The sequence below is a fragment of the Symphodus melops genome (genome assembly GCF_947650265.1).
Source record: "Symphodus melops genome assembly, chromosome: 7".
In the NCBI taxonomy this organism is placed as follows: domain Eukaryota; kingdom Metazoa; phylum Chordata; class Actinopteri; order Labriformes; family Labridae; genus Symphodus; species Symphodus melops.
In genome coordinates, this window is record NC_136697.1 from 3834060 (window position 1) to 3845838 (window position 11779).

The following is an 11779-nucleotide window of genomic DNA, read 5'->3' on the forward strand; positions in this document are numbered from 1 at the left end:
CAGGTGGGGGGGGTCTCTGCAGCTGTAAATGAGAAGGGTGGGCGGAGGTGGTGCAGAGTTGAAAGAAGGCGGTTCTAGTGACGTGTTTCATGTGTTTGTGGAATGAGAGGGTTTAGTCGAAGATGCCACAGAGTTTACAGATGTGGGGGGAAAGGAGCACAGTTGAGCCATCGATGGGGAGGGAGAAGTTGATGGTGGATTTGGGGCTGATGATGATTTGTCGCAGTTGAGTTTGTTGACTATGTCCAATGTCCTGTTTAGAATGGTTGTCCTGCGTTGTTTACATCGAGGAAGGGCTGAATCAGACTGTAGGTACAGTCAAACATTTCACAGAGAGGGTTTGAGTTACAGTCAGCATCCATTCCCCTGGACAGGAAACCTATTGAGAGAAGCGCACCAGCGGAGGCTAAAAACATACCTGCTTTCAGTACACCTTTACCCCAGCGACTCAACACACTTGTAGTCTGATTCTCATCTTCAGCAGGAGTCTCCTCAGGTGAACCAAGTCGAAGCTCTCCAGCCTTCATAAGTTCCTCTGCTAAATTGTCTCTGCCAACTAAAGTCTCCTCCTCTTGTCTTGTTTCGTACTGTTTTCTAAAATCGCGGATACTCTGTTTTAAATATGTGTTGTGGGTGTACAGCTCATCAATTATATGCTGCTTATCATTAAGGTCCTTTTGTTGAGTTGTAGCTACTCTATTTATCTCCCAGAGTGATTCCTCAGCATCCTCCAGTTGGTTCTGATGCTTCTTTAAAGCCAACTTCAGCTCTTTAATTTCATCTTTCTGTCTGCTCGACAGTGACTCAAGTTGATCCCTCTCATTTTCAAGGACATTATTGTTGTCATTAACAAATTTTCCTTCTTTCCGAAGTTCAGACAGTGCCTGCTTCAGATTTTGTATCTTTACCTGATTTGTTTCATTTAAATGTTCTGCACGTTCCAGATCTTCTGTCATCTTGTCATAATCCCTTAAAACTTTCTGCGTGACTTGTAGTCGATCCTTTAGATAATGAACCTGTCCTTTAAGAAGTTCATGCTTTTTCTTCATGCATTCATTCTCCTCATTTATATCTAACTTTGCCTCTTCAAGAGTTTTTATCAAAGTGTCTCTTTCCTCTAAGGCCATCTCCTTATTATTCTTGTTGACTTCCTGTGCTTCATGTAGAAGAAATATGAGTTCATTCACTTCTGTACTTAGATTTTCATTTCTAAATTTGTGGTGTGCAAGCTCATCTGTCATATGTTTATTCTCCTTTCTTAAAAATAACGTCTCATTGAGACCTTTTGTGTAGGTCTCTCTTTCCTTCAAGTTCATCGCGTCATTATTCCTGTTGACTTCCAGAGCTGCTTGTAGTTGACCCTCAAGAGAATAAACTCGTTCTTTAAGCTGTTCAAGCTCTTGGTTCAAACGTTTACTCTCCTCACTTAAAAATAACTTCTCCTCCTGCACAGTTTGTATGAAAGCATCTCTTTCCTTCAATGTAACCTCATTATTATTACTGTTGACTTCCTGTGCTGCTCGTAGTTGATTCTCAAGTGAATGCACCTTTTCATTGAGATCTTTATGTGCTTCGTTCATACATCTACTTTCCTCACTCAAAAATAACTTATTTTCAAGACTTATAACGCAACTGTCTCGTTCCACTGAAGTCAGCTCATGATTCCTGTTGGCTTCTTGAGCTTCCAGTAGTTGACACTTGAGTTCCTGCACTTCTTTAATAAGATCCATATTAATATAATCCCTGTTTGTAAACTCATCGATCATATGTTTTTTCTGCTCAATAAAAGCGAATATCTCCACTTCTAGAGTTTTTATGGAACTGTCTCTTTCCACTGAAGTCAGCTCATGATTCCTGTTGGCTTCTTGCGCTTCCAGTAGTTGACGCTGGAGTTTCTGCACTTCTTTAATAAGATCCATATTAATATAATCCCGGTTTGTAAACTGATCATTCATATGTTTTTTCTGCTCAATATAAGCTAATATCTCCTCTTCTAGAGTTTTTATGGAAGTGTCTCGTTCCACTAAAGTCAGCTCATGATTCCTGTTGGCTTCTTGCGCTTCCAGTAGTTGACACTTGAGTTCCTGCACTTCTTTAATAAGATTTCGATTGATAGATTGTTGATGTGCAATCTCATCATTCATATATTGATTCTCCTGAGTTAAAGCTAAATTCTCCTCATCTAGAGTTTTTATGGAAGTGTCTCTTTCCACTGAAGTCAGCTCATGATTCCTGTTGGCTTCTTGCGCTTCCAGTAGTTGACACTTGAGTTCCTGCACTTCTTTAATAAGATCCATATTAATAGAATCCTGGTTTGTAAACTCATCGATCATATGTTTTTTCTGCTCAATATAAGCTAATATCTCCTCTTCTAGAGTTTTTATGGAAGTGTCTCTTTCCACTAAAGTCAGCTCATGATTCCTGTTGGCTTCTTGAGCTTCCAGTAGTTGACACTGGAGTTTCTGCACTTCTTTAATAAGATTTCGATTGATAGATTGTTGATGTGCAATCTCATCATTCATATATTGATTCTCCTGAGTTAAAGCTAAGTTCTCCTCATCTAGACTTCTAAAATAAGTGTCTCTCTCCTTTAATGTCTCTTTCTCATCAGACAAAAGGTTTGAGATCAGCTCCAGGTCTTTCCGTATTTCGATCTTCTCATTGATGGACTCCTGTAGCATGCTCTGCTTTGCCCCTAAATCTCCTAATGCACAGTGAAGCTCCCCTTCCTTTGATTGCAGGGACTCCTGCATCCTGGATACTTCTGCCACCAGATATTCATTCTCTACCTGCATTTTCTCTTTGAGATGTTCAAGTTCACTCAGTCTTTGTAATATGTCTTCATCAGGTTTGTGTTGCTGAGCCTCCTTGACAAGGTGTTCATGATCACACAATGCTGCCCTGAGTGTTTCAACTTCTGCTTGGTTTGTTATAACCTGTGACTCAAGGCTGGAGACCTCAGTGGTTAGTTTATAATTCTCCTCACCAAGAGTCTTCCTAGTGTCCTCAAGACTCTGCAATTCCCCTTTAAGCTGTTCAACCTCTGCCTGGTATTTCTCTAGATGGCTTACTCTGTCCCTTAGATTTTGATTCTCCTCACTTAGAGTCCTTACAGTGTCTTTAAGATTCTGCTGTTCAGCTTCTGCTTTGTTTGTTTGTTCTTCAGTCTCTTCTCTCAAAACCAACTTCTCCTTTTCCAGATTCTCAGTGTAAGCAACATTTTTCTCCTCAACACTTTCCCCTGCAGGCAGAGGGTTTGAGAACCACAACACATCTTCATTAATGTCTCTGGTTTCACCAACCAACACCTGAAGCCTGCTGTTCTCAGTCTTCACATACTCTACCTCCAACTGTAGAGAATGGTACTCTGACACTTGTTGTGTTCGGTTGGCCTCTACATCTTTTAACTTCAACCTTAGCGCTTCTATCTCTGTTCGTAATGAAGCCTCTCGTCTGATTGATTCCTCATTTAATTGACATATTTTATCTACTTTAACCTTCCATTTTGAGTTGTTCTCCCTCATCTTGTGGATCACTGTAAAAAGCTGTTTTTGTAAACGTTCCTTTTCTGTTTTAAGTTTGGCCTTACTGACCTTTGCATCTCCTAACTTCAACTTTAGTTCTTTTACCTCCACCTGAGGATTGGTCTCCTTGGTGCTTGCTCTTGGTCGTCTCCTGACCTTTGATTTAATTGACCGCTCCCTGCTCATATAACCATTCAATACTGAGTTGTACATCCCCGAACCATCATTATACTGATGCTTCTTTAACTGTGAACGAGCAACATGAATATGCTCCTGAGGGCTCTGAGGCTCAGGAGTTTCCAACAACTCTGGCACACGACGCGAGCCCTTATCCTGAAATATTCGTGAAGCAGCATGAGTATTTTTCTTGAGAAATTTTTGTTTACAGAGAGAATTTAGAAAATAGCTCATTAGTATTATTGTATATTACTATTATTTAGCAACTAAATGTAGCTACAATTAAAACGTGCAACAGAACGTAGCTGTATTCGCAGATTAATCCGTCTTTTTTCCTTCCTTACATGCACGTTTGAAGCCCCCAAAATAAACTGAAACAGTCTTATCAAATATCCAGATCAAAGGCATCCTGTGACGTCATGACATTCCTTACGTCATAGAACGTTTTACTATGTTTTAAACAGTGAAGTCGTCATAGTAACGTTAATAGTGCTTCATTCAAAAGTAAACAACTGAGGGATTAATATCTCTCTCTCTCTCTCTCTCTCTATATATATATATATATATATATATATATATATATATATATTCATATATCCATATATTCATCCATATATATCCATATATATCCATATATAAAACACTTGATGACTCAAGCGGGATTCGCCGACGTAGCAACGTAGCAGCGTAGCAACGTAGCAACGTGGCAACGTGGCGGCCATCTTGGGACAGGCAGCTGACGTGCTGCGCTCTATGGGAGCAGACAGAAGGTGAGTGATGAGCTGAAACAAAAATACTCTTAACTCCATGAAATATTGACGGATTTACAAACGGTTTGCTTTATTACAAACCGTATTATACGGAGGTATGACACATGAGGTTTGTACATGTTGAAATGGCCGCTTTTGTTTTTGAAAAACAATTTAATTGTGTCCAGCCTATTTGTGCAAGTTATCACGGCTGAGACAACAATCAAGTTTAATTTATCGACCAATACGAAACCAATAAGGTTTTTATACAACGTCATTGATGTCTGTCTGACTGTCTCTGTGGATGTTGTTGTATTTATTAGCTGTCTAACTTGTTACATTACAAAGTTGACTCAGTTTACATAGTGTCTGGTGTGTGTCGTGGGTTCTTGATTAAACAGACTGTTGTTTACTTGAAGAGAAGTATTTAATAAACGTAACTTCAATCTTGGTAGTTAACAGGCATCACTGTCAAAACGTGTACATCCTCAGAGTCATACTGCGCATGCTCCAACTAACTACAGAGAGCTCGTGCTCTTCTCATTCCACATAGATGTAAGTGTGAGGTCAGCTGAGTGAACTATGATTAAAGATCTTTAATCTGTTGTCTACATGTTTCAGCTGGTCCTGAAGAAAATACAATGCAGTAAGTGTCAGACTAAATAATTAGTTACAGGTGTGTGTGTGCATTGTTAGCTGTTATTCACATTATTATTATTATTGGAATTATAATGGGTTTTTGTTTATTTACTGTAGGGAGTCAGCAGGAGAACATGGACATGGTGTGGTCAGATACTGAAAAAAACTCAGCTAATGGATTGAATTATTATTCAATATCTCTGTAAATAGTTTTTATTTCATTAAACTTATTAGAAACAAATGCTGTTCCTTCTCTGCTCCACCCAGCGGTAACATAATACCGATGTGTATATCTAAAATAAATACAGAGGCTATATTTCACTGTTATGTATTTAGTTATAATTATACTAGAGGTTACTAATGAAACATACCAGGGACATATCAATGTTAGAAATAATGATTTAAAATAAATGCCATGTGTCTGTAGCCATTGCTTTAGTGATCTGTTTATTTATGAAAGTTCATGTTTAAAATGATGCAGAAATACACTTAATCTCTTGATCTCTGGCCATACCGGTCAAGTTTTGGATATTAAACAACGTTGCTACGTCGCTCCTGATTGGCCAACAGCACGAGGGAGTCATCCAGGGTTTTTAGATATCTATGGATTAATCAGCCATGACGTCACTCAATGAGCGTGTGGTCGGTTGTTTTTAAACCAGTGAACATAGATATATAAGGGTTATAACAATGAGCATGGTCTTGTTACCTGCTCTTTTGTTAAGGTCCTTTACCTGCTTTTTGTAAAGTGTCTCGAGATAACATCTGTTATGAATTGACGCTATATAAATAAAGATTGATTGATTGATTGATTGAAGGGTGAACGCCCAGCGTGCATACTCTCTTCCTCATTTATTTAACGTGACGGTGAGAAAAGAAGTTTGTTTTCTGAGCCTCACGTCTCTCACACCTCTTTCATTCATTCAGCTGCACCTGACTTTCCTTGCTGCCTTGATGAACAGAGGGATACCTGACGCTCACCTGGAGGTCATCACAGGATCAGGTAAGGTTAAATCACATCCCAACAAGCTGTCATGACATGGGAGCATTAGATACCTGAGGTCGTATAGTTTAATGGGACATTAATGAGCATTGTGTTCTTTGATAGATGAGAAATGTTTTTACCTGATCAAGCTGTGAAATGAGTTAGGCTGATGATAAAGGGGATTTATCATTAGCTGCTTTGACAGTTGAATATTTTCTGTCCTGGTAAATTTGTTGTTTACTTTGTTTTAATTGCAGTGAGTTTATTTGTCATTGTTTAGTTATGATCTACACACATCTACACAGCCACAAGTCCTGAAGCTCCTGGCCAAACCAGTTTTGTACAGTTTGACTGAAGAAAACAATAAAACATGTAAATATGTGATTGTATGCCCGACATCTATAAGGATACTGTCATTACAGAGAGACATATTAGTTTAGTTTCTCTTTTGTCACATAGCTTAACTACATCCTGCCCACCGCTGACAACACACATTGCTCCTAATGTATTTCTCATTATTGGTTTGCTTCTCTTTAGATATAAATGATGAAACTATTCACATGTGAAAGATACACACTGGCCATTTCATGAAGTACACCTGTGCTAACCTAATGCAATCTAACACAACAGCTCTACTTTATGAAGCTTTTACATGTTCACTTTATCTTGTCAGAAAGCTGATAATTATACTTTAAGATTATTATTGAGGTTGTAGTGGGTGGTTCTGGTCTACTGTAGTACAATATATTAAAATGTAATGTTTTGTCCCCCTCAGTGTTTGTTAATGGACGGACAAAAGTATGAGGAACACCGGTCATACAATGCACTCCAATACAGCACCACCATTGAGCATGACCTCAATAATAAACATAAAGTACAATAATCACCTTTCTCATGATGTCAACCAAATCCAAACATGTAAAAGCTTCTTCAAATAGAGTTTGTCAGAGTGGTTGTACTGGATTGCATCAGTTTGCACAGGTGTTCCTGTAAAGTGGTCATTGAGTTTACTGTATGTCTTACACCACTTCACAATAATAAGGCTCTGCCTATTCTTTTTTAAGTTTCACTTTCCATGTGCAACATAAGAGCTTACGCTGCCACCTGCTGGCTGACGTCGACAACTGAACAGAAACTAATGTCACAGTATGTGATAAACAACATGTTGAATGGACATTATTTACCAAAACAAATACTTTTACATGTGCGTCATATGTGAATTGGAATCCTGTACCTCAACAAAACAGTAATTAAAATCCTTCTGAGAACACTAAAAATATTAAGTCCCAATGTGTTGTGAAAATACCCTTATAGTCTACATTTAAGGAATATTTCAAGCCTTATGGGGTCTAGTCATTGAATCTGTGAAGACAATAACATCTCTAACTGTGAACATTATTTGGATATAAAAACTTTAATTGTCATTTGACTGAAATGGAGCATAAGAATGCTGTAAAGTGAGTTTTAAAGTGAACTATTCCTTAAGACAATAACCAAAACATTTAATCTCATATTGTTGTTGTTGTTGTTTACTCTTTCCCTGACAGCTGGACCAAGATGTTGTCAAGTTAATGGATGAAGAAACCCTGTCAAAGTCACTTCCTCATTTTGGAGGAACTTTGTTGGAGAGCAATGCAGAAAAGAAAAAGACACTGAAAGAAGGCAGACGAGAGAAAAGTTCCAAGCTCTGTCCGAGCAGCAACAAGCTCATGAAATCATACTCGCCCAGCACTTGGTTTGGGAAACAAGAAGGCTGCACCAAAAACAAGAAAATCAGAAGTGGGTTGGATGAATTATCAAGATGGTTATTTCAGGCAGGTCAGACGACCAACAGGCGAGGACACAAGAGAGATGATTGTGAACAAGATACTCGGGGACTGGAAGACAATATTCTTTCACAACCATATTGTATTTAGATGCTAATTTCTTACATCAAAGAAAACACTTTAGCTAGTTGGCTAGCATTACCACAGTTGCTACTTCCTGTTTGTTGCTCAGTTATGAGTTCAAACTCCCTAAAACATTTTTATTTTCACTGTTAGAGTTAGGAAGCCACGAGCTCCTTAATGCATAGATATGAACATAACATTCAAAAGATCACTGGGAACACAACAGCAGAATCCCACTCTGCTCCTTCCAGAAGCAAAAGAAGGTTCAAGAGGCAGTTTTCTGTCAGTGATCTGATCCTCAACGTCCGTCACCAAGCAGGGAAACAGCCACTCATCGACTGAAGTCAAACATAAGCCAGAAAGCAGGTAACTGGCTCACAAAGGCTTAAACACAGCTAACACCATCTCTGTCAAGACAGGACAGTCCTGTGCAGAAATTCAATACACAACATAAAGTGCATTAAATAGAAAACACAAACCTTACTGCTTAAAATAAGGGCCACATTAAAGACAATATTCATTTGGCGTTTACTTTAAACCAGAGTACATGAGAATCATGAAACCCGGGACGTGATGGAAAACAGTCCACTGTGGGTGGTAAACACATGAGGTTTGTCTTGATGTTGAGTGGCGTGAGAGCTGGATCTCAGACGAGGGAAAGATGTAAGTCTTGGGACACATCACCAGTGGTGTACCTTTGAATCACAGACATTAATTTGGTTGTTAAAACTTTACCCAGGTGAAAGCAGAACATTACACACACAATTATGTAAATATTTAATATGACTGCTCACCTAGCATGAGAATGACACATTGATATAAAGCTAGTGTGTCACTTTGACCTGGGCCAGAGCTTCAGCAAGTATCCCAGCATAAACTTTAGAGCAGCCAAAATAAATCAATAATAAAGTAGGCAGCCTGAGTCATGTCAGGCTGTTTAAATACAAAGCCAGACTCGACACGGCCGCAGCAGAGGAGCTGGCAATAAGTTTCAATCAGGGTTGAAGGATTAGGGGGGATTACCACAGAAATGATCCCCCATGTGTAAAAGGTATTGTCACTACTTAACCTTCATAGGTCTCAGGCTCTCTATTGTCATAACTAATAATTGTATCCCCCCCCCCCCAATGTTGTCTGAATATTTGACCTGTCTCACTTCTGAGACGTTTTGGACATTGTGGCAGCATCCTTTTGTTTTACTGAATGTGTCATTGATAATGTGTTCCAGGTAAGGATGACCTGATACCAGTACTATTCACCATCTGTCTGATTCCACCTTTAATAGTTTTTAATAGTTACTATATCGATTACTTTTACATTCTTTTCTGTCTTTAATGATGTACAATCTTTCATTTGCTCTATTTTTTAATTTCTGTTGCACTCTTTCTTTAAGCTTTATTTAATGCATTTCTGTGTTTATGTCTGTAAAGCTCTGTGAATTGCCTTGTCACTGAACAGCGCTATATAAATAAACTTGCGTTGTCTAAATCTACAGATCAGTTCTGTTTCATAAACCGGATAAAACCAGCTGGGTTTGAAAAAAAACTCTGGAGTAAGGGCCATGTCAGATTTGAAGTCATACTTTACTGATCTTTCCAACAGGAAGCATCACAAGTGTGAAGACTTGAGAAAGCACAAAGAAAGATAAATCATTCATAAAAAGAAGAAACACTTAAGCAAAGTTTTTACATGTAACATGAAAACATGTGATGCTACAGTGGCTTAGCACAAGAAATCTGCGTGTCATTCCGTGTCAAACAGCATGCTATTACACTGCAGTGCAGTCAAAAGGAATACTAATGCAATACAATCAAATGTCAGGATGTAAGCCAGAGCTCTGAACGTGGATAACAAACATTCATTCGCAAAACAAATCAAAGACATAGACCGGGTTTTTAAAGGACAACATCATCAAACCAGTCTGAAGAGGGAGCCAAGAGTGAGAGGAGCCACAACAAAACACACATTTACCCTCTTTAAAAAAGATTTTATCAACCACTCGAGTATCTGTAGCAGGGGACGCTGTGATCTGAGGTTCATCTTTAATCCAGCACAGAGATAAACCTGGAAACGGCGTCAACTCTTTGAGCTCCCGGCCTCTCGTCTCACTTTGTGTTCGGTCACACGCAGGCCGAGCCAAATGTTTGTTTCTGTGAGAAGCTGATCTTATTTCAGTAATTTGTACCTCAAACATACTTCACACATTTCAAAAGGCAGGTAAGAGATTGAAGTGATTGTAGTTTGATCACCCAGTACAAAAAGACTCACAACATGACACTACTTTTAACTTGAGGTCAAACAGTCCTGATCTCATATTGGGCCTGTCCAGCTGACAGCATGGAGAGGGGCAGAGAAGGACACGCTGGAGTTTAGTCAAAGGTACATTTATTCACTTTTGTCCAACAGTTTCCCCTGCTTCAGATCTTTGTCTTGAACTACTCCACTCTTCTGTTGTCTATTTCACTGGGAACAGATCTCTCAACATGTGCTGTCACTGCCGTCGCTAACAAAACGCTGCCTGAAAGAAAAACCAGTGGGCGGAGCTCTGGACAGGAAACATCCCAGAACTTATTTGTACGACGGCGTTGTTTAAAAAAATAGAGAGAAAAAAGAGGAGACAAACGTTTCAGAGAGAAAGACTTGTTGAGATTAAAAAGTCGTTGATTCGTGAGAAATCAAAGTTGTACATTCCTGGAGAAGGTGAAGTCACAAACGCTGCCCTGAAGAAGAGCACATGACGCTGTAAGCCTTGGATGACGCCTGCAGCTGATGGCCCAATCAAATCACATTTTACTCAGACAACACGGACAAACGAGTGATTTGAGTGTGTGTGATTTCACATCATTACGAGCATCCAGACAGTGAATTCTCCAGATGAGCTCTGCACTCTGACCATTGAAACAGAGTTTGTACAGCTGGGCACAAAACAGACCATCGACTGAATCCATCCTGAAGCTGTGAAGACCTGTTCACCTCGAGACTCCCCGTAGAGAGGAATGATTTGATTGGACCATCAGCTGCAGGCATCATAGACGGCAATGAGAGGTGACAGTAGGTATGATTTTCTCGGTATTATTTGTGACGTTTTTTTTTATTTGTCAATTCACGACTGTATAATCACAAGTGATTTTCATCTCCGTAACGTACGGCTCTTTTTTTTTCGTTTTCAGGACGAACACAACGTCGTATATTTGGCACCAAAAAAAGTACAAACTAAAGAGACAGTAGCGAAAAGGCATCAAAAAAAAACTCAGCTCCAAAGTCATTCAGCCCGACGGAGCAGTGCGGCCATGTTGAAGAAAAACACACGTGAGATTTGAAGTGGTAAATCTTCAGACAGTGTGAGTATTATCAGACCTGTTCCAAAGACTGGTGTTGAAATGATGAAGATCAGTATTTTAGATAATGTGTCAGAATGACCATAACAATCACATTAACCATGGACGCTCAGAATAAACCGTCTTTATGGAGGGAATAAATTCACAGCCTTTAGACGCTCCTGAAAATGGGCAGAATCAACATCTGATTTAAAAGTCACTACGACTTAATATTCATGAGATGTAATATTGTAATTGTTGATCGCGTTCAATAAGGACGTCTGGTAAAGTTTTAATACTCACATCTGTTTTTCTCTCACGAGGCCCTCACACTCCGTCAGAGTACCGACCAATCAGAAGAAGAGAAAATAATTTTTGTTTTTTTCCTCCTCAGTCATGAATACGCCCCCCCCCCCCCCTCCACACACACACACACACACACTCCCTAAATCTTCTGTCTTAAGGCTAACATGAAGCTTTGTTGTAGCGATGGTGAAAT

At 39.3% G+C, this 11779-nt stretch overlaps 1 long non-coding RNA gene across 3 annotated transcripts; it reads left to right on the forward strand.

The window, feature by feature from the left end:
* Positions 1-4446: 4446 nt before the first annotated feature.
* On the forward strand, positions 4447-8567 carry LOC306826879. 3 transcript variants are annotated; one of them, XR_013779533.1, is made up of 3 exons: positions 4447-4566; positions 6017-6092; positions 7622-8567. It is a non-coding gene; the product is annotated as an uncharacterized lncRNA (long non-coding RNA). The 3 variants fall into 3 exon arrangements; XR_013779534.1 differs by lacking the exon at positions 4447-4566 and adding an exon at positions 5214-5232; XR_013779535.1 differs by lacking the exon at positions 4447-4566 and having other exon boundaries at positions 5998-6092; positions 7622-8329; positions 8506-8556.
* The last annotated feature ends 3212 nt before the right edge of the window (positions 8568-11779 follow it).